Source organism: Aythya fuligula, chromosome 7 (assembly GCF_009819795.1).
Source record: "Aythya fuligula isolate bAytFul2 chromosome 7, bAytFul2.pri, whole genome shotgun sequence".
Taxonomy (NCBI): Eukaryota; Metazoa; Chordata; class Aves; order Anseriformes; family Anatidae; genus Aythya; species Aythya fuligula.
In genome coordinates, this window is record NC_045565.1 from 12,674,602 (window position 1) to 12,702,219 (window position 27,618).

At 45.0% G+C, this 27,618-nt stretch overlaps 1 protein-coding gene across 6 annotated transcripts in view; it reads right to left on the reverse strand.

The window, feature by feature from the left end:
* The window catches only part of ZMIZ1 (zinc finger MIZ-type containing 1), a 299,337-nt gene that overhangs the window by 231,354 nt on the left and 40,365 nt on the right, over positions 1-27,618 (reverse strand). For all 6 annotated transcript variants that reach the window (XM_032191678.1, XM_032191674.1, XM_032191675.1 and 3 more), the window contains exon 2: positions 685-767. The gene's annotated coding sequence lies outside the window, so the exon portion shown is untranslated. The remainder of the gene's footprint in view (positions 1-684; positions 768-27,618) is intronic.

The following is a 27,618-nucleotide window of genomic DNA, read 5'->3' on the forward strand; positions in this document are numbered from 1 at the left end:
CACGGGGATGTGATTAAGAGTAAAAGAGGAGATGAGCCACATGATAGTGTAAGGAAAGGCAGCTGGTCCACAAAACAATTAAGGTGTTGACCAAATATTTGAAAAGCTCTAAACAGCACTGGAAGTAAGGCAAAGATGAAACTACCTATTGCTTTACAAAATACTTAAGATATCTTGAACAACAAAAAAAAAACAGCAGCAGAACAAGTTAGCAAAAGACAGGGGGGAGGACAAAAAATGCAGACCATCTACTATCTGCTTTTTCATTCTGTACAACAGCTGGACATGAGATATTGAACACATTATTGAAACTACTGTTCATTTCTACTCAGGGATTTCTCCTTTGTTTATTATAAACGCACATTTATTGGCAGCAAGTAGAACATATTATTGCTGTGTTTTATAGCTCAAATGGCTCATGCAAAGAGTAATTTGTTTGTATTCTGTATCACGATCAATAGCTGTACCAGGGATAGCCCGAGGAATGTTTATGCTGAAGGCTTTGCTTGCAGTGTTCTGTTGTTGCAATCAATTGACCAAACAGGACTGCTTCTTAAAACAACAAATAAACTTTGATAGTGACCAGATCAGTCGTTAAAGCATAAAGCATGAAGCAGCGTCTGGAAAAAGACTGAAGGCCCCCAAGTATTTCTTACTGCCGGCTGGTCCGTAAAGCCTTCTTACCTGAGTATTCCCCACTGGCCTTTCTTCCTCTCGGTAGCTGGGGCACGTTTCCTCAATGCCCTCACATAACAAGATCCAGTTTCCTGCAATAAAAGCACAGGCACATCATACTTCCGTTCTCCTGAGTGACACGGTAGCATTTGAAAAAGCTTGCTGTGCAGATCTGAGATAAATGAAGGACATTTAGGAGTCCCAGGAACAAGTCTGGAGCACCAGATCTGAGACTTGGTCCACAATTCCAGCTACCCCCAACTCTGGAGAATCACTTCAGCAGTTTAAGCCTTACAGGTTTTCTTGTCCATAAAAAAGAGATGAGGAAAAGATAGCAGGATTCTGTTGAGGCTTAAACCAAAGTTTACCAACAGTAAATGGTCTTTTTTTTTTTTTTCCTCCAGTTAAAAGTCATCTTGAAGTCTCTTCCGTTCTCTTTATACAGGCACACACTGACTGCTACAGGCTAAGTGCCATTAAAAAAATAAACAACCCCTCTAACTCTGCTTAAATGGATACACCAAAATACCTCAAAAACACCATCCTGACTGTAGCAAAACAAAGCAAGCTTATGAATTACATTGGCACAGCACCGCAACTTCTAGGAAATGTTTTTTAATTATAAAGAAATACTGTAAAGGGAGACTGCAGAATGTTTACGGGCACTGTGTATTTTGTTACATGCTGTTTCAGCAGTCAGACAAGGTGTCCTTACAGGCTGACGCTGCCAGGCTCTAGAACTCAGCACATACTGAAGAAAGGAACACGATGAGTACATTTTGCTTCTCTTTTGACTAAATTCCAAGTAACTTCCACGCAAGAGAATTTTTCACTGAACAGGAAAAAACAAGTCTGGTGGAAAAAAATAACGTGCAACTCGTGGCCAGTGCAGAACCTCCACAATGACCAGCAATGGAAGCAGGCACTTGGATAACCTCATGTGATGCAAAAGTCACAGGTGACCAACAATAAAGCAGAAAAACTTTGAGTTTTTCACAGAACTTGTTACTTGCAGCAACATTTGTTACGCAATCTTATTTACCCTCCTCACTGACAATTCACAATGAATAAAAACATGTCTGAAAAACATATGCTAGGAACAGTCATCCCATCACTGGTATGTATAGTGCCACCAAGGGACAATCTGCTTCAGATGGGAACTCTGCTGTTCTCGGCCTGCAACAAATGGCAATTCTAGAAAAGTTACACATTGACAGGCACCCTGGGTGAATGATTGGCTTTTAAGGCCTCATTGAACTGTGACTGTTTTCCCCCAGAACATATTTATTCTCATCCAGAAGTTTTCCCCAGTGCTTTTGTTCTGCTTATACAAGCCAGGGGAAACATGCTAATTGATTCAGATTTAGTACGTGTTAACATGACTTTCTCAACTAACGCAGACTAGGTCTTTAATTAAGTCTGAATTAATTATTTATCTAACTTCATTCCTCCCGCCAAAGGATCAACTTTTGTTCCACCCACCCCAGGAGCTGGGTACCATCCCAGGCTCTGCCGGCGCGACGGGATGGGACCTCGGTAAGTCGGGCTGCGGCGTTTGCTTGGCAGCTTCAACTCTGCCTCTCACTTCTCCCTCCTGGACGCTCGCTTCCAAGCCTGCAGTTGTGCAGCTGCACAGTTAGCTGGATCAGGGAGCTCATTTCCTTCAGCATGCTGTCTCATAAACAGCTGTGCCAACTCAGCGCAGGGAGCGGGCACGAGGGCAGGAGTGCTCAGCCGTGATGGCAGAGGGTAGATCAGAGGCTGCTTAAACCAGCTTAAACTGCACTGCTGTGAAATGGGAAGCCAATACTTCGCTCCACTCTTTTGTGCTTTAGTTCCTCCATCTGCACAACTGGCACCACAATTCCTGTTTTGTTTTATAAAGCACCTCTGAAAAGGGCTATCCCATTAACATTTCGGTGAATTCACATCACAGACCACCCACCCCTTTTGCAAATCAGGTCCAAGCTTCCCTGGCATGGTCCCCACCAGCATCTGCTCCACACTTTCACCCCACAACCTCCTCAGGGGCCAGACCATCACCCCTGACTGTTCCTGGGCCCTCGTGCCAGCCCCAAACCCTGCCAGCATGCTGGGCAGGGGTTTGCTCTCAACTGCATTCAGCCTATGGGGAAAAAACAAAATAAAACAAAACAAAAAAAAAACAACAGCTTTTTTGAATGCCTGATCAGTTCTCTCAGACTATTTCTAGGAAGATCCTCAAGCCAGTCACACTGGCACAGTTTGGGGGTAGGAGGCTATGCCTTGAAAATGAGAATAGATGGGTAGGGGAAGAGGAGACAACTGGAAACACCGTAAAACCAGCATCAACAACCTTGCCTGGTGTCAAACCACAGCCTTGCTGCGGTGCAGTGCACTGCCTCAATTTCTCATCAATCTCCAGTTCGCATCCTGTGATGCAGCTGACTGAGAGGGCTCAGGGAAGAGCCAAGAGCTTCATGAAAGCATCCACCAAACAGCACAGGATGGTGAAGCTGCCGGGGTGAGAGCTGGGGAACAGAGGGGAGCCCGCAGCTCCAGGCACAGCCAGCAATTCCTGCGCGTACGGATCCAGCAGAGGGAGCACAAAAACAGAAGGTTTATTTCTTGGCCAAATGTTTTGGCTATGAAACACTGGATGTTTGAAATCCCAGGCACTTTGTATTAGATTATTTCTATAGTAATGCATGTGTGGTGCATTACAAACGCATAATAGACAAAACCCTTGCTCTGAGTAGATCACACTGTAAAAATCAATACAGCGAAAGAGACAAGCAGAACACGCAGCACGGGCTGTGGAGGCCGAGAGCAGGAGGGAGAGGCAGCACAGCAGGGCTGCCAGCCCTGGCGATTTGATCATGTCTCCTGCAATAACAGGAATTTTTCCTACAGACAGCCCTCCGATGTCCCATCGTCACATGGAAACCTCAGCTTTCAGCTTCTCTTTGTTTTGCTGTTGTTGCTTGTTTGTTTTGAAGGTGCTATTTCTAGGCTTCCAAAGGGAAAACCAAAGCTGCAGAGGTCATCAGGCATGCCCTAAAGCCTCAAAAATTCCCTCTCCCCTCCCTGCCTGGCCTCCTCCACTGCCCCAGCCCCGGGCTGTCCTTGCTCCCCGTGGGGTGGCCACGGCCCCTCAGGGCTCCTGCGTCCCCTGCCACCACTGCCAACTGAGGTCCAACGTACTGCACTGTTTCAGTGTTTTGCTTTTAAGACCAAGGCCTTGGTTCTTGGTGTTTTTGCAGAGGTGGAGAAATGGAAAAGGTTGGCATATATACAGGACACAGCCAAAGCACAGCACATAGCCTTATGATTAAAGCATGAGAGAAACAGTGAAAGGGGACTGGAAGAAAGCTAACAAGGAGGCGATGCAGCCCATCTTCAGGCCTCCAAAGGCCCAGCTGCACCACCACAGCGGGCCCAGCTCAAGCACCACCACCCTTCCCCCTGCCTTCTCACCGTGCCCCCGTCCCACCAAGTCACCCCTTCACCAACAGATCTACCTGGGGCCCCCAATGCCTCCTCAGCCCCTGGGGACCTCGCTGCCAGCCTCAGCGCTCAGCCTCAGCTGGGTTCAACCAATAGCAAGGAACTCTAATCCAAAGGACAACCCAGAGTAAAACCTGCAGTTGTCATACACAAAATGCAACTTGAGCTCTACATACCCAAACAAAAATAAAGAGAGCAAACAAAACATGCACACAGAAATACTTAGAAGACAGAAATACTGCCAAGATAGACAATTAAGTGTGCTGTACAATCCTATTATGGAAACACATTAGGCAGGTGCACTTCAGGGTTTTTTCCTCTTTTCGTGAATTATTCCTGAGTTCTGGCATTATCCTCCTTAAGCTGCAGTATGTTCAAGCTTGGAATTCCTATACAACCGCGGTGAAACAGTGTGCGGGCAACCCCAGCTCTCACGCATCCCAGGCTGCAACTGGGTCAGAAGTGAAGAACACAATGTGCTGCACTTCCTACATAGCTTACTGGTCAGCAAGAGAACTTCTGCCACACGGAAAACACACGAACTTCTAGACAGTGTTTAAATATTAAATGCTGTCCTCATCAGTTAGTGTAGCCCTTGATCAGCTCAGGAGTTTTTAGAAAATTGGGTGTGTGTATGGCTGATGAGCATCTGATGCTGTCTTCTGCTAAAACGTCTGCTAGCTCTGTATGAAAGAGAAGCATAAAGTGTTGCTCAAGTAAGCAATACACACTAGGTGTTTTCTGGGAGAAAAAGAGAGACTAAGCTCACAGCATCGCAGAAATGTAAACCAAGATCACGTTGCCCTGCCAAGGGTGTTGTGCTCCCTTCCTGAGCAGCAACAGGGCAAGGAAGGGGATCAGAGGTGGGAGGAAAAGATGTGGAGGGGCAGAAGTAATGAGGGTGTCAGAGGGATGGTGGCTTCAGAATGACAACTGTCAACTTTGCCTAGGCTTGGCCCCCTCTAATCCTCAGCAAAACAGAACCCAAAAAGCACACCAACCCACCCCACCAACACACAGCATCTGCTGGCTACAGCATGGATGTAAACCGAAGGCCAGAAATCTGCCTCCAAAGTGGGGCAGAAGAAGGCAGCCACACTGCCCCCAAGTGTCCCCATCTCCCCTGCATCAGTGGGTCACCGGCAGACAGGCCGTGGGGCCACAGAGTGTGCTTTGCTCCAGGCCGCCAGGCTCTGACATGGTGCCCAGCTCGCGGCACCTTGTTACTGCCGGCAGGCCTCCGGGGAGGCAGGCAGCCTGCTATGGGGCAGAGCGGAAAAGCAATGAGAACTTGCAGTTTTGCTTGTTTTTTCCTATCTTCCACTGGGGCAAAAGCAAAAGGTTTGTTTACGTAGTCACCACTTCCTTGAGTTTTTTCCTCTGTGTGGTTTTTGGTTTTTAATATACCTTTAATTCAGTCATGATTTCTTTAAAAGCAGAAGTGGAATCAATCTCAAAATTACATTAGACATTATTTGAAATACACAAATAACGAGCACACCTTTTTCTCAGATGCAGCTTGTGACTTCCTCACTTTGAGGCATAAGGGGATTTTAGGGCTGTGTCACACTCCATGAGCATAAGACCTCATGGCAGCAGTACGCAGTGCTACGATCTTCAGTTTACAGCACCAGACAGGCAAAACCCTTTGCCTCTCCTGGCTTGCTCCACTACAACCCCCATTTCTTGGGCAACAACTTTCCTGAACCCCTTCTCTTTCCCCTGCCACATGTGAGGCCCAGCACACCTGAAGCCACCGGGCTGCCACCACTGTGGCCCCGGCAGCCCCCCGGTGCTGTGGCCTGAGGCACAGCAGGGACGAGAGGTGCTGTGACCTCTCCGCATGGGGCTGTCAGACACGAGCTCCTGCCTGCCTGGCCGGGCTGCTCCTGCTGTGGCCAGAAGCAGCCAAGGACAGCCCAGGGGCAGCCGAGTCCAGCACAACCCCAGCGTGCGGCTCGCCACCATTTCCCAAGTGACCGTCCCCACCTGAGCTGCAGCCGGCAGCAGCGTGCTGGGCTGCGTGTTTGTGAGAGAGAAGCGCGCTGCCAGCTCGCTAGCGTAAGATAATGAGCACTATTAACCTTGGCTTGCGCCGAGCCATTGTTCTGGAGGTTGGACACCTCTTGAAAAATCCCTTTATTACAGACCATTTGCCATCTATTTCCATAGCAACTTTTTTTAGTTTATTTTGTTCTGTTTTAGAAAAAAAATTCCCCTTCCCTTTCCCTTCTATTCTATTGTACTTACACAGCCTCAAACAATAACCCACTCGAGCGTGGCCATGGAAGTGGTTTGAAGGAACAAAGGCTGCTGCTGGCATAACCAGTGCAGCCGACTCCCTGCGTACAGCTGCCTGCATGCCCTGTGCAGCTCCGCGCAGCACAGAAGCTGCCGATCCCCTGTACTTCTGCTGCGTGCCTGGATACAAAATGAAGCTGTGCGCAGGAGGAGCCAATAAAATCATATTGAAGCATCGACTGATGGTGCAGGTGAGTCACAAGCGAGTTCTGCAGCTAGTCCTGCTAAAAGAAGGGCTGCAAGGAGGCTGGGTGACCTGGAAAGAAAGCGGCGTGCATGATCAGGACGAATGCGAACCTCACCGGAGGGAGGAGGCGCAGCAGCAGGAGAGCGTCGCAGGCTCCGCGCAAGGAGATTATTGCCACATCTAGCAGTTAGCACCCACCCAAGTAGTGTGCCATCACTTAATTCTCAAACAAGACTACATAGCAAGCGAGACAGGATTAGACATGCTTGTTTTAACCATTGACTTCTCTCTCTGGTGGAATACTAGCAGCATACTGTTGGCATCAAAGATGCCTGCCCTTCGGAAACGAGCAGAGTGCATTTTGAATTTTAACATGTAGCAGTTAGGTCATATGGTGTTATTTATTTTTTAATTTAAACCGGTAAAACATATTTAATCTGTTTTGAGAAAAGAACAAATTGATTTAGCAAGCAGTTCAAGCCTTTCCCTGGAGACAGTCAACCATACTCAGCAATCTGGATATAGGTTGAGACTTCACTAAAGTCATTTTAATTGTAGGTCATAAGAAATGTCAAGATATGAAGCACCAAGGAATACTAAAAATTAAGCCATCATTGAGACTAACAAATGTCTTAGATTTGGCAGTAGAGTATTCCTTTAAATCTTTATGGCATTCCTACTTACGCACAGTAGCAGAGCAAACTGGTTAGGGCTGCATGTAATACATGCACATTATTTTTGCTGGTGGAAAAAAAAAAAAAAAACTATACTAAGGGAAAACACTGAGGTGAAAGAAACTTAAAACACTACTCATGTGTGTATGTGTGTTACCGTTTCCACTTCATTTCATTACACTAAACATCTTGTTTATAAACAAAAAGTTTTGTTTCATCTGGGTCAGAAACCATTCTTCCCTACCACAATAGGAAAGAGGCAAGGTTGCATATACAGTAGATATACGGTAGTACACACATGACAAAAAGCAGCAAAAATTAAGAAGAGGATTTAAAAAGTAACAAGAACAACAACAAAAAACAGAAACAGAAAACCACAGCAGTAAAACCCTTTCAGAACTTTGTGCCCAGGTTTTTTAAGGCAAAACTCTTCAGAATTTTCTTCTTAGTTAAAAAAGCACTTGTAAAACAGGTTTCTTCATGTGGAAACCCCCTACTTCTGTCACTTAGTTTTGAGCTGAACCTTCGTTTACTAAAACCCTTTTGTCGAACATTGCTGAAATACCAAAAATTTTCCTTTGTCCACTTTCCTCAAACAACAATGACAAAAGAGGGCTCTAAGCTTACCCACAGAAAGTGAACCCCCCACATCCTTGTTTCACTTCTTAAAACAGAGAAAGTTAAAAAATCAGGAGCACTCATTTTCACAACCAAAGAACATTATCCAAGAGCTCTTACTAAAGCATCTAAAGAAAACATACATAACCTCTCTCCTTCTCCCACAAAATAAAGTGTAAGGGTCAGCTATGTGATATCAGCTGCAGATACATATGTATGTGGTGTTGTTGCTTTTTTTTAATATACAAACTTCCATTCCCAGCATTATCTACCACTCATAGCAGTAGAGACAGAAGTGGGTACTTCTCCCCTTTTGGCTATATCAAAACAGATCTTAGTAGCAAACAGCCACTGGAACAGAAGGCACTCCAAATGATGTGCTGAGGGCCACACCAGTGAAAACAGTTGCACGCTTCTGGAAGAAGAGGAAAAAAAAGTCACTTTAACATCCTATTTTGCTGCCAGTCAAATCATTACTAAAAATCTGCATTACCAACACTAATTTCATCATTTTTTTGTCACTGTTCCTACCAGGTATGCCAAAACTTATGGAAAAGCATTTTAATCTCTAATTGTGAAGCTGGGAATTTTGCATGACTCCTCCTTGTTGACGTCCTTAAGGCCAGCTCACTGAACACTGAGATACTCAAACCATCTCCTGCAGCAGAAAGTACTGCACGCACACATCCCCACATGGAGCACCACGGGGCAGGGGACATCACAAAGGGCTTTGTTGTTCCACGGAAGAGAACGGAGGAGAGCTGCAGCACCACGACCTACAGAACATAGAGGCAAACCTGCATTTACAGACCTAAGCCTTTTATGCAAGTTCATGTCACAGAAATAAAAGCACCGAAAGGAACGATCACACAGACGTGTCGGAGAGAAAGAGCCGTATCTTGGGATCTTACAGCTAGGTGCAGTCTGAGGGCGGTGCTGGGCCCCCCAGCCTCCCCTGCCAGCTGCTCGCTGCAGCAGATGGGCTGCAGCAGGCACCTCTCTCCTCCATCCCACGGCATGAGCCGTTACGCAAGTGCTCCCGAACTGGTAGCCCTGGATCTTGGTTTTCTGCTCCTCTGGGAGGGTTTGAGGGCAGCATGCAGGGCCTCCCCTTGTGCCAAGCCCTGACGGGCTGCCCACGCTGAAACTCTGGGCCGGCTTCGGCTTGGGGAGGCAGCCAAGAGCAGAACGCGTTGCACAACGTGTGCTCTCTGCGGACATCTGAGCTGGAAAGACAGTCACTGCACAGCAAGCTCAAGTTTGCCTCGGGATCTTGCAAGTTTTACTGCAGGCTGTTCTTAAACTCTTCCACGGATGGCATTTGTAAAACTTGGATTAATTTTCTGTGACACTCGAGGGGGGGGGGGGGGGGGGGGGGGCAGAGACCCTAAACTAAAACCCAGCCCTCCCTCACCGACCTCACTTCTAACAGCCGTGTAAACATCCGCTCACTTCTTTCGTGTCCTCAGAAGGCCTCTCTTCAACATGCCAGAAGCTTTTAATGCGTATTCAAGTCGATCGCATCCACCCCCTGCTCCGAACAGGCACAAAAGCAGCAGAGAAACTCCAGCAGATGAGCCCTGGGAGACCCTGCTCCAAGCCCTGGAGATGTGGGGCTGCCACCGAGCTCCCCCCTTCCCCTCGGAGGGCAGAGCTGGCCGGGGAGCTCATGATTGCACCCCAGCTTTATGTGGGCACGGGTAGCACAGTCAACAACCATGTGCTTTTAGCAAGAGAGCGACGGGGAGGCTCCAACAGGCAAACGCTGCCTCCTGCCAGCCCCGGGGGTGGGCTGGGCACCCGGGAGGGCAGAGCTGGTGGAGGAGGGCTGTTTGTGCCACAAGTGACTCGTGGCGTTGGCTAGAAATTAATTCTTCCTTCCGAGAGGACACGTCCCCATGCCAGCCCGCCCACCCTTCTCTCAAACAAACACAGCACCATGGAGGTCAGGGAGGGGAGGACTCGGTAGCAGGGAAGAAAAAAAAACAAAACAAAATAAAACAAAAAACCCAAGCATTTAATATTTACATAAGAATGAAGTGTTTCATTAATTACATACAGAATCAATTTGCAGCTATTTTCCTTAAATTTCTCAGTCAAACCCACCGATTTGAAGCACTTTGAACTGCGCTGCACCAGTAATTGTGGATGAATATTTTAGATCAGTCGTGAATCACTGTACTGCATATACCAAATGAACTAATAAGCTGCTCATGTGTGGACTACTGATGTATTTTCTTTCTTTCCTAGACAGATGGAGTGCGGTCTAAAATCAGTTGGATTGGCTACTGGGAATCTTCTGAAAGGCTCACAAAAACCTTTAGGTCTGCTGTTTTATTAAAAATATTACTCAACAGCCTGCGAGTGTTTAAAAGGAGCCAAAAAGAAGCAGAAAAACCCAAACAAGTTTGCAAAGGCACGAGAGAACAGTTGGACATTTCACGCGACTGCAGCAACCTGCACAGAGTGACAACGAATACTGCCAGTGAAAGGTTAGTACAGGACTACTGGAGCGATGGACATCATCGCCACCTACACTGTATTTATCATGATACGGCTGCTTACGGACAGTCATTTTAAATTACATACTGTGGCATATCACTTCTGTCATCTGACAGATGTATTCTAGTTTACAGAAGCATCTGTTGAGTCATCAGGAGATCAGAATAGTTAATTGTACTTCGGGGATGCTTTCAGAGATTAAAAGTCCCCTTATTTCAAGCAAATTTTAAGTGTCCCCATAAATTAAACTCCTTTTTCATATACTAAATTAACATACGCACCCACACTCCAATGAAATTAATGTATGAAATGTGAAGAATAACTTCCCTAAAGGATTATCTGTTTTCTTCTGCCTCAACTGTGCTCAGCAATGTGGAACAGAAAACAAAGATATAACCTGAATCCCATGTAATTCTGAAATATGAACTAAGACGTGGCCTCTGCTGGCTGGACACAGAATGCAAAGGAGTGAACCTTCACTCATGAGTTTTAAAAATAAAAATGTAACAGCTGTAAACTGTTAGATGTTTGACATCTCTTTCCTTTGCAAAATAGTTACACTTCCCAAGTTTATACTATGCTTTATTCTACAAGAAACACAGTACATGCTGTATCTTTGAACATAACAAAAGAGTATTAGACAAGGCAGAAGAAGAACCCACAAGATTAAACGTGAATTGAATTAACACAACATTAAGCCACCCGCCATCTGAAATTGATTGCTTCTTATATGCAGGTAGGAACTGAAGGCAAGTGATCACCTTTCATTTATCTAATTATGCAAACATGAGAATTAAAAAGATTAAAAAAAAACTTTTTGAAAATTTCAGTGAGTTTTCAAAACGCACAAGCAGTTGCTTCCAAGCTGAAGTTCATTGGAAGCTTCCAGCCTCCACAGCAGTAGGAGGGTTAAGAAAACATATTCCCTAAGAAGAATCTATCATATAAACTTGGACTTAAAACAATCTAGCAGTGGATTTTTTGTTTGGTTGGGGTTTTCCAGAAAAAAAAGACAGGTAGCCCATTGTTTCTCAGACATGACTGAATTTGCCTGTTCTGCAGCTCATGAACCACAGAGTTCAATTAATCAAACATTTGATTTCACTCAAGAAGTCATCACAGCCCTAAAGTGCTACTGCATAACCAAGAACACCATGCAAGCTTCCAGGCACCAAGACCCCAGCTAGGTTTTGCTTTGCCATAAATCCTAACCTGACAGCACATCTCAGACAATCTAAGCAGACCATTATTCTTTAGTGCTGAGGAAATCAAACTTAAAGGGAGAGCGTAAAAGTTGAGACAAGGACTGCAATCATGACCAAGCTTTAAAAAGGTCCCTCATACTTTCGAAGTTACAGCATATTCCCTTGCTGCTGAACTGAACAGAGACTGCTGTCTCAGTTGCATTAAATTATTAGCTAATTAGCCCTGAGTAAGGACAACAGTGTGTTGATGCTGGCAAGCTGTGAAAAGAACACTTCAGCAAAGAAGATCAATAGCATTTTTGTCTGGCTTACAATAAGAAAACTGCTGGCCCAGGTTATGAGTTTAAGCCATTTTTCATTTGGCAGACAAGACAGCACTAGTGACAGATCAATACAGTAACTTTATGATGGGCTGCTGCTCCTGCAGATGGCAGGACCATAAACAGGCATCATTTTTAAAGCCCGGAGCAGTACATTACTTAGACAGAAACCACCTGACCTTTTATAATACTTAGACATTCCTACACAATACGGCACATCAGAAAAACGGAGAAAACCAGGAGGATTAGCTGTCCTGTAAGACAGAAGGGAGTATCATCTGCTCAAAATTCATTACTTGAAGTAGCGAGCTTCCACGCTATTTTGGGGATCACACTAAAACCACAAGGTTGGCATCAGGTAAGTACTTATTCCTTCAAAGAGTCAATGTTATAGGGGATCACTTCTTATTTGATACAATTTTCTTATCTCTAGGTTATCTAGAATAATAGAAGGAAAAAACTTTCATGTGCTTTTAAAACATTAGGTGAGTCACTATCCTCTGCAATTAGTAAGCATTTGGGAGAATACCTTTACAAATGGGTGGTTATTGTTCCCATATTGCAATATACAGACCGTAGCATTCGCATTTATGTTTGTTTTTTAAAAAAACTTTCAACTGTATTAGGATTGCCATTTTGACATGTTTTACTACTTTATCAACAGCAAATGAAAACAAGAAGGTTTTCTAATTCTAGTGCTTGTATGTTAAAACCTCTAGTTGAAGAGAACATGAAAGATAGCAGCTCAGTAAATGATTTAGGTCAGGTCTTCAGCTGAGGACACAGGTGGAACATCTGGCCCAGTATTTACAGTCTTTTCACTATAAACATGAAATAAACACAGAACGTGGTGAATTAATCATATCACCAGTTTTCTTCTGCCTCCTCTTCTTAGGCTGTTTTGTGTCAATTACTGGAGAAATATCTGCTCAAGCAGGACACTAATTTTACAAAAACACACTGGGTTTGTGGGCTTTCATCAATACTTTTTGGTTGCTTCAAGTAACTAATTAACATTAATGTCAACATAAAGGATAGAAGGAGGAGAAAAATATTAACAAGCTCAATATAAAAACTGGCTCCCCATACAGTACTGCTGTGCAGCTGGGTTCTAGCCTGAAAAATGAGATATTAATTTGGTCACTGACTTTACCTTGTGCAATGTGAGCAAACAGTGCTCTGTTTTCTTCTTACTAACACCACAGCCAGCATTAGTACAAAATACAACAGAACAGCACAGAAACCAGAAGTCTCTTGGTTGGGCTCTGCTCGTGCTAAGAATAACTTGGCACATACGATGCCAGATCTGCCACTGATCTGCTTTGCTCCCCAGCTCAAACCCCAGCACCTTCCTTCCACAAGATCCTATATACATCAAGCTGTGCTACAGCGAGAGAACTACGTATCAAATCTATTTTTAAAAGAAATTGAATTTCTTTAAACTCCAAGGCAGGATGGCTTTAACAGTTTCACATTTATAATCTCACCTCTTTTCAGCATGCACAAGGGCTCTTTATACCCAACCGCACTTAGACATGCTGGCTGCCACGCCTGCCAACCACCAGCGCTTGGTTTCAGCCCAGAGACTCTGCCAGACTGCCACAAAATTGCTGGCACAAACACACAAAACAGCAGCCCACAACTCCCATTCGCAGGACGCTAAATAGACTTAGAGATGAGGCCTCTGTAATCCGACTGGGAAAAAAAAAATAATTAAACTCGATTATTAGGTTTTTGTTTTAAAGCCTGCACCTACTGTAAAATAAATAAATAAATAGAAGATACTCCTTGTAGACTGCCTGCGTGCCACTGCTCCAATTCCGAAATAGCCATGAGCAGTGTAGGGAGCTGCCCTGGGAGCCCCGCAGAGCAGAGAGCATCCTCATCTCAGCATTGCGTCTGTGCTGCCGGCCGCCTCTGGGAAGCAGGGAAGGGGACAGAGCCAGCAGCGGTGCTGGGAGGAGCCCAGCAAGGTCCCCAGCACAACTTGGACTTTCTTATTTTTCCTCTCTCGCTGTCAAGATGTACACCACACCCTTCCTCCCAGAGCAGTCTCTGCATATTCCTGCCCTGTTGCTTCTTCAATCAAATTCCCTGGACAGTTTTCTGTACGAAGAGGGCCATTAACTATCCTCGTTGCTATTGTGCTATTAAAATGACACAGCCTTTGTCCGAAGACAGCACAGTATGAACAGCTTTATAGGCTCGTAACATTACCACCAATAAACTGAGACCCCACTGAGGACCTCCACAGCTTCTTGTTGAAGAAGTTGTACATAAAGTGACAAATCCACAAATACAGCTAAGTGCTGCCACTTTGCTACCACTCAAAAGATTAATTAAGTTGAAGGGAAAAGCAAAGACAGGTTTTGAATCCCACACTGAACTTCTTCTTTGTCCTACAGAAGCAAGCACCTGAGTATCTGCTTTTTTCCCCAGCAAATTCTCCCCTGAATAGCTCACTATATCTTAACGCCTGCATCACATTCAGTCAACCCTGAAAATCTGCTCTTTGCTTTATATTTTCAATACTGCTTTCACATGAGGTACACCTATTAATTTTAGGCTTTGCATTTTAATAAAACTATGAACTATTAGCTGGATAGTAGAGCATTTGTGGAAGGAATCATGTCTTCATTATGCACAGTGCCACGATCATATCTAGCTCCATGATGGCGACCAGAAGGTAAGCTCACAATGCGCAGATTAATAAAACCAATAATGAGACTAAAATAGTGCATTCACGTTACACATTGTTCATACTACCATCCACCAGAGCCAATCCTTTCGAGTGTAATAAAGTGAAGGTATTATAATTAGAGAGTTCATAATGCCATTTAATCAAGTGTGGAGCTCGAGCACAGTGGGTTGTATACCAAAGACAAAACCACATGAAGCAGTACAATGCTGAGTGCAGGAAAGGGCACACACATTCTTCAGGGAAAATAACAAGTTACTACAAAGCCATGTTTGTTTTCAAGTACTTAATCAGGAGAGTTTGCATACTAGGTAATTTTACATCGTGAAAATAAGTTATTTCATAAACAGCAAATGAAATATGACCACAAGCACATCTTTTGATTCCTGCAGACATAAAACGCCAGGTTTGAGCTCTCAATTTGTGAATTAAGTCTTCACAGTTTTATTGGGAGCATTAATTATACTTCAACAACATTATAATTATTTTTGTATTACTGCTTATTACTTACAAAGTGCTTTACAACAACTAACCAATTTCCATGACACCTCTAGACGTCTCCATCCAATGAAGCTGAGACAGGAGGACCCTGAGCTATCAACAGGAGAAAAGCAAGGACCAAGTAAAGTCAAGAGTAAAACTGAGGACTTGCCAATGGAAGTACCAGCACCCGTGGCACACCTTGCGTGAGGTGCTTGTCCCAGTGAAGATGAATGCTATTGCTGCTTTTTCCCTTCCCTCAAAACCAGACCAGGGACTACCTTGATCCTCCGCATGAAAGACAGAACTGAATCAAAAGAGTCCCTGGCAAGTGAGAAGCTCAGACGCCCACTCCTGTGTCATAGCCTGGCCCCCTGGCCACGCTGAGAGCTCTTGCTCACCTGCCTGCCCAGAGCCTGTGCCGTCAGCTGGCAGCACGGGGAGCCAGCACACTCCTTGGTACGCCAAGGTGTCCACAGCCACTATGGGGAAACACAGCCAAGACCTCTCCTGGCCTAACAGCCCATCAGACCAATGCCAGCAGATCAAGAAATAAAAAGGTCTGAATTAAAACAGGGTCTGCCTTAACACCCATTAGGCAACGAAGATGCCCGTTGCTTTAGCCAGCACTGGGTCACACCCTCACCACTCAGTTAGGGAAGTTTCATGCCTTTCAGCTTAGTTTTGTGATAGCTGAACAGTAGCCATTCCCAAAACAGCACGATGTGGCCTTCCATCTCCCTGGCTTCTCTTCACAGACAACAGCTCGACACAATAAGGACTGGAAAAATAATTTGCAAACCAGGAGACAGCATTACCCTAACCTGCAGAGTTTCACTCAACCTTTGTCACGTCCACAGCAGTGCTGGGATTGGCAGCCTTTTATCTGAGCTTTACAACGTTTCACAGAGTGGTTTCTTCCTTCCCTGCCCTTCAGGCTCAACTCCGTTTTAATACTCGCATGGCAGAACGAATAAAGTCCAGAGATGACGTGCTTCTATCACTTAATCCCAAACAGCTCACTAATGTAAGAATTGCTATTGGATTTGTTAGGTCATTTACACATTCAAAATGGGTGCTCAAGTTGTGTCAGAAGGAGCATCCCAAAACTTACTCCAATGTCCTCAAGGAGAAATGAGAGGTCTTCTTTGTTTCTTCCCTTAAAAGTTTAATTTATGTAAGAATTAGGAAAATTTCCCATCTGCACTCTAAGCATATTCCTCGAAACATGGGAGAAGGCTTAATATGCATAACACAAATACAAATTAGAATATACCAAAAAAATAGCAGGACACGTAGTTTAATCCTCACTTAGAAAAACACCAAAATCACAGCTTTGGTATGGATGAAAAGCAGATCTATCTTTGTTAGTGGAGTTAAATGTTTGCCACCTTAATCTCTATCACGCTGTTCTTATGTAAGTGTGGGGTGTATTCCCAGGTCAGCCCGTGGGAGATTTATCCAGACAATGTTAATCCTAGTGCCGAACTTCACCAGCATGCATCAAGCCAAAGCACTGCAGAACATTTTAGCCACGAGCAGTAGCTTCCATCAGACGGGACACAGTCAAGATGAAAATCATGCTGTTCTAATATCCTCAGGGCTTTATCCTGCCAGCACTAACTGATAGCACTGCTTATGAGAGATACTGGTAAAACACAGCGGGAGTAAGGACAAAAATGTATCTCGAACCCTTTATTGAAGCGAGTAATTTCGATGAATGCCTCATCTCTAGTGTTTTTGACTGAAACTGTGCCATGACATTAAACTATTCAGACTCTGACTGGTTCCCCTGCTCGTACACGCAGCGTTGGTTCCACAAAAGTCACCCAGGACCATGAGCACCAAACACCCCACTTGCTGCACCATTTACAGACTTCAGATGCCTTTGGTGATGTCTGTCCTTCAGAAGGGCTGCAGCACCCTTGGTTTTGAAAATCAGGCCTTTGAAGGTGCGAGCACCCAAGACTAAACTCACGGGTCCTTATTTCCAGTACTTTTGATTTTTTTTTTATTAATTTCTTTTACAAGCATTTTAAGTATTAGCCCTTCATTTGCACCATAGCTCCTTGTCAATGCTTCAGTCAAAGTGAAAACCACAGTTGTTTGACATGGACTTAAGTTGTTTAACACCGCTTTCAAATAAAGGGATGTAAAACACCTGAACGCATTGCATCACACTTTTTTTTTTTTTCCAGTTGCTCTAATTTTCCCCAAGGCAAAACACTAGAATAATCGCTTCATTGTTATATTTACTGACAATGACCCTCAGAAGGTAATAATATATTTATCCCATAAGATTACATTAGCCTTAATAAATCCTAATGGAAACACAAGTAAATCCTCTTTCTTATCACTCATTCTCATTAATTTCAGCAGTTGCTATAACTTAACCGCTCAAAGGGCATTAAAGCCTGCGCTGAGAACAAATGAAAGAGAACTCGTGCTGCCTTTCACTTGCACTTTTCACCTTGCTCACTGAACAAATTTTGGGTAGGTGAAGGCAGAGGCCAAGCCAGCAGGGGCACGCAGGGCACCGATGCGGGCAGGCAGCAGCCATCTGCAGGGGACACAACCTGGGGAGCTCACAGTCCAGGCAAGACCGAACAGATGGGATGCAGTGAGCAGGGAGCTCGTAAAAGAAAACAAATAGGATTATTATTATTATTGATTTGCTTCTTGTCAACACTGCAGGAGAGTCGAGTCTTTAGGTGGGATTTGAGCAGAGCAAGGCATGTTTCACAGGGAAGCATGTCCCACCTGCAGATGGTGACGCCAGCAGAGGCAAAGAGACTCTCAGGGGAGAAACAGGTGGCCAGAGCATCAGGACTTGTGCTACTGGAAGAAAAGCCTTCTGGCAAGGGCACCTGCCTACAGGTGCTCACATTCACTGTGCCTGGGGTCATTCTGGCTAGTGAAAAGCAGCACACAGCTCTGTTGGAGAGCTGTCTGTATTTCCCTACCTCGTGCCTCCTTTAGAAAGGAGAGGTCCTGACGTGAGGAATCAGACTAGCCCATAAACGAGCCAACTGTGCTGAAATCTGGTTTAACTGCACAGGTCAGGATAGCTCATCAGCCAGCTGCTCTGCGATGTACGTGTAACAAGACACCCGCAGCTTGCTGCCCCTCCAGTGTAATTGCACATCTTGTTCGGTGTAATCATACGTACCGCTCAGACGCTGCTGCACAGACACGGCTAATCCTCACAGAGCCCACTGAGAGGCAGGCAGGAAAGGATCACCGTCCCCATTTCACAGATGGGCAGAAATACCCGCTACCTAAACGAGTCGGCTGCTGCCCGGAATAATCCGGTGCACTTCTGCCAACCCGGGAGAACTCGGTCTCACTCATGCTGGCGGCCAGCTTGGCCAACAGAGGTCATTTGTCCTGAGCCGCAGGGTGCTACTGCGGGATGCAGAAGGAAAACTCTCAGGACACTAGGACACTGAGGGCAGCTGTGTCCTGAGGTCACTACATCATGTGAACTATCCAGTAAATACCTTAAATACCTGGGCTTTGTTTGTGTATTGTTGTTTTTTTTTTTGCCATCCACCCCCCTTTTTTTTAAACAACCCGTGACAGATTCTAATTAAAAGTCAAAATAAAGCTACAACTATTGCTACCGTTCCACAATGGAAGGAAAGCATCTCCCCACAACCTTATTAATTCCAGCAACAATTACAATTATCAGTTATCGGCGGCATCCAGAACATGGCATGGCAGCTGCTGCCAGAGGAGAGATGGTTACTTACAAGCCAAGACATCAGAAAAACCAGGGGGAAAGCAGTGCACAGGTGACATGACATACATACAGTAAATAATACCAACGAGGAGGCTGCACAATATATTTTTCTGTATTTGCTACTAGGCTACATACGTTCTTCTTAAGTACCGTGGTAAAGCTGCAATCACCAGGATGGTATCTTACATGAGAGCTCTCACTAAGAAAGGCCACTGGCTTCTGGCAGTGAAGTCCAGGAGGCCAGCCCGTACTTTGGAGGTGAAAAGAAGAGACAAGCGTCTGCCCAAATGAAGGTGGACGGACAGACATTGCAAGTGTCCGTGTGGGGGGAAATGCAGAGCAGAGCAGCGCTGCAGCACGGCACAGCCAGGCCAGCAGACTTGCTCAGTGCAGATGCTGTGTTTGGTACTTTCTGGGCAAGGCCCATGAATTTTAATCCCACGGGGACAAAGAGCATGTCGTGTCACAACCACCTGCTGCAGCCTGAGCACGCAGGGTGTGATTGAGAGACCCTTACAATAGCACATATTTTCTTTGAGCAGACAGCATGCAAACGTACTTGCTAGTTGGAAAAAGAGTTTCGGCAGTCATTTACAAGGGTTTTAAATGTCTGGAAGATAAAAATCAAACTTGACTTGCTATTTCTGTATTTGAAATGACAAATTATCAACCACAACTAATAAATCTGCCAGCCAAACTTCCAAGACTTGATGTCATGTGTTCTTTTAAACATTTCTGGTACACTTAAATTACATTTCCCATCTTTCTTTTCTTATTTTTTGCTAGGAACTTAGAAATGCGAAATGATTTCCTCAGTTTGGTTTAAGCCATCAACGGAAGCCAGGGTTTTAAACAGAACGATGACCACGAGACCAATAGCAAGGTTGGGGCATTGACCCCAGCATCACTTTCAGACCCATTGCTGTTTCTCAGCCCCCTTTCAATGTACCACTGCTCATCAAAATGGGAGCTACTTAGCTTACAACCCTGCACTGAAGTTGCTTCTCGCTAGCAGGAAACATTTACAAGGCCATTTTATATCACAGATTGATGTTTTAGCCAGGTCCACGGACAGAAGGAACATCAATACAGTGGCTAGCCAGATACACTCTCCCCTCCCTCACTTCCCTGGTCTTTATGCTGCTCCAAACTTTCCCATCTTTGGTCGCGTTCACTTCTTTTTGACTCTATGCCTTAACAAGAGGCAGCAATGCTATTTTTCATCCTCCTAAAAGGAAATCCTCCCTAACCATTTTAGCAACTTAGGTGGGAGGGGAAAGAACGTGAGGTTTTACTCAAAACTCAAAGTATTTGCTGTCGATCCAAGCAGTCAGCTGTTCCAGCCAGACCTTCCTCTGGTCAAGCACCAACTACAGCAGAACATCTCTGTTCTCAGCCATGAACAAACACTTAATATCTGTTAATTTCATGCATCTTTCCAGAGAAAAAAATGCATGATGTTTGCTTATCAGTTGCTTTCTTTTGGGAGCTTTGCTGAAGGACAAGCAGAGATTTCATGGAAGACCTTGCACTTTGGCTTATTTTCTGCTTGAAGCTGCTAGCAGGATTCATTACAGTTAGTTAACGTTTCTGTACCTACATGTCAAGAAAATATGGTTTTCTTCACCTTCAGAAGTGGATGCAGGATAAAATATGCCTTACACAACTGACTTGAGAAGACATGGAGATGAATTATGTGGCACTATGTATCCTAAGTCCAGCATTAAAATAAAAAATAACCATTTCAGATAATCAATCCAGTTTGTTTACTAAGCTACCTGGCTACCAGCCAGAAGACAGCAATATGGAGGGCTTTTATAGATTCACTGAAAAATAAAAATCCATTTTCTATAACAGGGTTCACAGTTCACCAACTCGTCCTTAGTTAAAAGAAGCATGGAGGGATTTTGTCTTTTTCCAGCCTTGTCTTACAGAGGCTCACAGTCAAAACACGCTTCTCAGGATAAACCAACACGCCTGCTTATACTACCTTTCATGTTGCCACGTGCACAACTTGCCTACCAGTTTTTAGGGATTATGTAAATACTTATTAACATCATGTGGTTTCAACTGGGAGAAAATCCCTGATAAAATTGCTCACCAAATGGCCTTTTATAGCTTTCTTTTAGCATGCAAGATTAAGCAAGGAAGTCTTGTAATGATATTTACTTTTTAACTAGTATTACTTCAAAAGGTAGGAATGCCCCATGAAAATATTACATTTGAAGAAATGAAGTCAGTTTGCACAAAACCGCAAACAAATTCAACAGACAAACCAGACGACAACCGCTAATCACTCTAGTATCAACACACTTTAATGCCCAAATGCAGTGCTCCTCTGAACTGACCTCTCCGCTCCACCACCAGGCTTCGCGGTGATGCTGAGCCACAGGACAGCAGGCATGCTCCTGGGTTATACAGCACCACTAAATTTGCTAGAGATTTTACAGGCTCGTTACAGAGATGCACACGTATGTTAAGAGATAATCGTAAGCCTAATAGCAAGAGGTAAGAAAGATGGACAGAGAATACAGTATGACATGAGAAGGTTTTTTTAATGAATAATTCTGACTTTCCATGGAAAACTGCAGACCTAAAACTGTTAGTTGTTTCTTTTTTCAGCAAAGCAGAACTATTTGGGGTCAAACACAGAAAAAAAAAAATGGAAAGAAGAAAGAGCAAGAAGAGAAAATCAGAAGATCAGAACCACTCAGAGTTAACTTGGGACGCCCAGTACGCAAGCCAGCAGCTCCCAGCTCGGGCTGCCATGCTGCACTGGACGCCTGGTGCCAGCAGCGCCCCAGCTCCAGCAGTGCAGCACAAAATGCCAGCCCTGTTGGTAGCAGCAGGTAAGGTCAGCTGCCCCGGGAGCCCCAGCAGGGGCAGGGGGGCAGAGCCCGGCCTGTCCACGAGCCCCTTGGGTGGGCTTAGAGCCAGCAGCCATGGCAGGAGGACGGGGCACACAACCCTCCTGCTGCTGCTTCCCCACCTGAAGCAACATTTACCCAGCTCACACCAGAGCGCTGAAAGGTTAACCCGTGTGTGCAAAGCGCTTTTAAAAATGAAAGTGGTGCTTTATTTCTCTCCTTTCAGCCACGGCAGTCATCCTCACAGAAATGCGAGCAGCCAGGAGCTTCCTATTCAGCCAGTACTAAAGTCAGGTTCTCCCGATAGCTCCGCCTGACCCACTTCGCCACCTCCCGCCCTGCTGCAGCAGCATTTACATGCCGAGGAGTTTATCAGCACGGAGCTGAAACGTTAGGAGAGGGGGCCATATTATCAGACAGGAAAAGGCAAAATTTATGACACAGAAAAGGCAACTGCTTATCCAGATGAAATTTATTATAGCCCATTTGAGTTAAAATATCACATATGCATGAGGCCTTAATGAAAACGTAACCCTGAGGGAGCGAGGAGAAAACAGGGCTGGCTGAATACACGTGCGGAAAGGAATCCGATCCTGAGGGCTGGCCAGCAGGGACGTAACCCGCTTTTGGGTCCATGTGCTGTGCCAGCGCCCAGCGGTGTGAAAGCAGAGGGCCCAGTGGCCCTGAGACCTTAATGGGAGGGAGGGAGCTGTGCAAACAACCAGGCGAAGGGAGACATGTCAAGGGTTCAGAATGTGTTTGGCATCATGCACTGCAGGTGAAGGCAGAGGCACATCGCAGCTGTCACTGCTAGACTGTCTCTTACTGCGTGTTTGTGCAGCAAGTATCGAGAGAAAAAAACTGAGCCCTGTGGGGAAGCTTTGGGGGCTTCCCTGACAAAACCAGCAAATGACCATCTCCATTAAAAGCTACAGCAAATAGTTAAAGCGAGTGGTTTCAGTCCACGCTGTCCTTCAGAAGCGTCAGCAGCTCTGGAGGCGGCCACGTCCCCCTCCCGTAAGCAGGGCAACGGTCACCCCACTGCGTGCTGCGCAGCCGGGAGAATGAAGGCACGGGGGCTGCCCTGCTTGGTGAAGCAGAGCACGAGCCTGGCCACGACCCCCTTCTGCTGAGGCTGCCGAGACAGGCGTACAGGCACAGAGCTGCAGAACATGCTTGCCCAAGCCTAGCTGACTGCCTGCTTTCATCAATCCAGCCAGTAGTTGTCTGTGCCCCACCTCAACCTCACTGCGGGCTGGCCCAGCTGTGCGCGGGGCAGCGTGCCCTCGCAGCCCGCTGCTCAGCGCAGCACGAGGCAGCTCGGTCCTTTCACAGCCCGTAAATTCCTTCCAAGCCACCTTTCCCCTGTAGCTCACTTGGCAGATGCAACCCGTGTTGTACCAGGCTTTGCTTAGTTCCTCAGCAGTGCTATGGCACGAACATTTCTAAACACCGGATTCAGGATTGGATTGCAGCATTTGAAGGGTCAGAGCCCTACCAGCACTTCCCTATGTCACCATATGTCACTGTGAAATATTTACAGTCCAGACTGAATCACGATCAAGTGATTCTGGAGGGCCCAACAGCCCCGTTAGCACCGATTAGCTGGGGAGCCTCGAGTCAGGCGACAACAGATGCAGAAGCCCCACTGTGCCAGCACGTCGCACACGGGCTACGTGCAGCTGAGGCTCAGCGACCAGGAGCTGCAGCTCCCCCCGTGAGGACTACGTCAACCTCCCCTCCAGCAAGGCATCTCCCAGCCCTCACTGCTGTGCGATGCACACAGAAAAAATCTGCCTTTACTTTCTTCTCCTTGCTGAGGAAATAATTAACCCATAAAAGGTTGTACCGGCAATAAAGGCTTAGACACAGATAAAGCAGCACTCCGCGCTCCTGCAGACATAAGACGGATGGTCGGGGACTGACAACTTAATCTAATTTCCTTCATTTTGAACCAAGTGAAAGATGTTCAGAAAATCTATATGAGGAGAGATACTACATCAATATACAGGGTAGTTTGGCTAATGTCCCTTTTATGAGCCTCTACATTGTTAAAATTATGAGCTGTTACTAACAACATTACCATTGAAATAAGTAAATACATGCATTACTCTTCAAGCAGAGCAAATTCATAAAGCAAAGAATAAATTACATTTGTAACCAACATGAAAAAAAACTGTTGGGACGTGTTTCTGGGCATCTGATGTGAGCTCCCACTTCAGGAAGACTCACGTTCTACCATCTGTACGCACGTACACGGGCTCACAGTGTCGCCAGAGCTGTGTCAAACGCTCAGGACGCATTAGCAGCAACCAGGGGTGGAATTTAGAAAGTCTTGAAACAAATATGCCATAAAAACAAATGAGTGTTGGCAGCTGAGCAGGTAATAAGCCTTATTAAAATGCAAATAACAGCATCGAAATTGTGTTTCATGTTTTCACATGACTATTTTGCAAAACCTAGAGAAGGCCTCCTATATTGAAAAGTTCACTTTTGGGGAAATCATGAACATTCGGGGTCAGTGCCAGCTAATAAAAACGAAGTATAAGAAATAGAGATAGCTTAGCATGAGCAAAAAGAAAAAAAAAAAAAATCACCCTGTGTTTATCCTCCTGGAAGTTCCTGAATTCAGCATGATCCTGGTTATAGCTGCTTTGAGTTATCATACCAAATGTATAATTTCACAATGATTTCATTGTAAGCAATGTTTACATCTCCTGGAGTCTGGTGGTGTATCTGAAAGCCATCTTTGACTCTTTTTCAGTTTTTAGGCTATTTTTAGCTTTTCTATCTACTGGCAGTAGCTAGAATACAAAGGCTCAAGCCAGTGAGACAAAACAATTTTCCTAGGCATCTTTTCTTTAACACCTTCAATAGCTTGGCTTGCTATATACAAACATCTTACATCCGTAAGACTGTTTGGTGAGCAATGCCGCCTCTCCAGCCTGAGACCAGCACCTGTCCCGAGATGTCTGCAGAGGAACACAGCACCAGGGTCCCACTGGCTTTGCACGGGGGCACCGCCTGCAGCTCTGCAGCCAAGCGACGGCTTGCTCCTGGGCCCTGAATATTAGCAGCCTTTCCCAAGCTCCCACTCAAATAAGAAGCACCCCCAGATAAGAGAAGAGGCACACACGTTCGCAAAAAGTAGATGCTGCGATTTGCGCTAACAAGACAGAAATAGCAGCATGACTGAGCCCCAAGTACATGACATGACACGTGCAGCTGTCTAAATAGCTCCGCTGTCGGTGTCCACTGCGCGCTAATGGCATTCCCTTCTGCTTGGCCTCATCTCTCCACTTTACACAAGACTTAAAATTCAGGCACCTCCAGCTCCACCTAGACTGAGCTACTTAAATTCTAGAAAGCAGGAAAAGTAGCCATACAACTAGTTAAGATTCCACTTGTTTTGGAAAGGATTCAAGAAGGCCTTGGATCATATGGCAAGAACCCAAACCATCTCTTATTGCTGGAACAGTAAAAAATGGTGGCGAGTTTTCATTTTATTTCCATCCCTGTGAAGGTCTTTTTCAAAGGAAACGAAGTAGGAAAGAAAAAGCATTCAGAGCTCCTGTGCAGCAACAATTAACACTGAAAAGAACAGCAGAGAGACCTCTAGCTGTTTACCTGTCATCTCCACAAGAAGATGCTTCACTGTTGAATCTGCTCTCTGGTGATGTATCTGCACATGTTTTGTGCAGTTCTTTCATGCCTGAAATACCCAAGAACAGTTTCAAAAAAGCGAACGTGAATTACAGAAATATCCCTGGTGAATTACCAGTCCGTCACAGTTACACCATGGCGCTGTTATGCTCTGATTTTACAAACCTTCCCTAGATTTCAAGGGATGAGAAATATACTTTCTTAATTTTCATATTTATACTTGATCTCCAATAATGGCTTTGCAATCCCAGCACACTGTGGTGGGTCCAGCATTCCCATCCCTTCAGCTCTTTCTTCACAGCACCCATACAGCCAATAAGATGTTAAGAGCTAAAAATATCAGCCAAAAGACTTCTCTTCTCAAAGAGATTAGGCGTCCCTGCAACAGAATCTACTGAATGCTAGCAAAATCCAGATAAAACTATCTTAGGAGTTTGTGGGAGCATTCATATTTTGTGAATTCTGGATAGCGTCACATGAGCTTGGATTTAGATTTCAGCTTCAGATTCTGAAGTGGAACAAAATTTTGGACAGACCAAGTCAAGAAATAAAAGAAAAGCTCGTCTGTGATTTAACTGTGGTACCAGACTATTAAAAACTTACTAGCTAAACATGCACGACACTTCTTTACTAAACAACACGAAGGGAGCTACAACAGGGAAGTATTCACCCTTCTTGTTAGCCTGAGACATTTCCAGGGAAATACAGGTCCTTCCTGGGTCACCCCTCAGGCACCAGCTCCTGGACACTCAGGGCAAGGAGACACCAAGGGGCGCACCAGGCACTGCTGTGCCTTCTGCATAGCCCCAGCTGCAGCCACCTCCTTGCAGCCAGACACATTTCGGGTGCAGTGAGGACACCCGTTCTCCTGTGGGCTTTTGTAGATAGAAAAGGAAATTTAGATGGTCAGCACTAGGGCTTTTTACCAGCTTTAAATTCTCCTGAGAGAAAATCATTGCTTCAAAGGAAATTAAACCAAGACCTCAAAAGCAATGCGGGAAGATCACTGATACCGAAAGCAAGAACTTCTGTGCCAACACACTGATATAAAGCACTAAATAGGTTCAGAGCCCGCTGAAATTGAGCAGATTTATGGCTTACGGTGGCTTGAATTAAAAAACAAACCACAACTACCTACCGCTGCACGTGGCTTAGAAAGCGAGTATCACCCGTCGGTATGGGAACAGCGGCAGACCAGTGCCCGTCCTGCGAGCCTGGGCTCCCTCCTCACCGCTGCCCGAGGAAGAGCACACCACTGGGCAGAAGGCATGGGCGGCTGCAGAACAGCAAGTTCGAGGGAAATGCTAAACATCTGCGCAAATTAATGAGTTCAATTTAATTACCTTCCAACAGAAAGATTAAACTGGGGTGCAACTGGTGATATGAAATCGTCCTAATGGGTTCCACTGTTTGAATCTACTGCTCATCAAATTTGAATGATTTTTAAACAGTGGAAATTCAAACATCTCCCACGAGAAACTAACCACAATTCCCATCTCAATCAAACGCTTTGTAATAGTACATATAAAATGTGATTTTTTGAGGAGGGCAAGTCGACTTAGTTCTTCCTTTTTCATTCCTATAGCAAACCTGGCAAATTGATAGTATTATCAGAACAATGCTGGCATGCCGGCACTAACTGGGGATGAGAAGTCTGCAAGCATACTATGAATAGCATTTTGCAAGTAACTCAGAATAGCATTTTTTTTTGTAAATAAAAGCAGTTCCTAGCAATGTGAGTGCTTAAAATGGTAGGACACTTAGGCTACTGCTAAATTATAATCTCAATCCTCCAGAAATAAATGTACAAGCCTGTGAACCAACCTGAAAGTAATTTAGGATGGCAAATTATTCATATTTGATAGTATGTTCCCCGAAGTAAAGACGTGACAGCCTGCTGTTTGATTTTGTGCATCCTGAGCTGTGTCAAACACACCTCAATTCCGAATGCACCACAAATCCTTTCAAGTGTTTCCACTTGGGCATGAACAATTTTTGAGCAAGAAATCACTACTGAATTCAAGGAAGTCCCAACTTTGTCAGAAAAACTGTGTATTTAAATAAAAGAAATCTGTTGTATACAAACAGTCCCCACCATTTCACATGAATTAAAGAAGATTTTTACATAAAACACAGAAAATGTCATACAACTCTTTGGAGAAAGCTTTTTGCCTGTCTCACCTCTGAAGACAGGCAACTC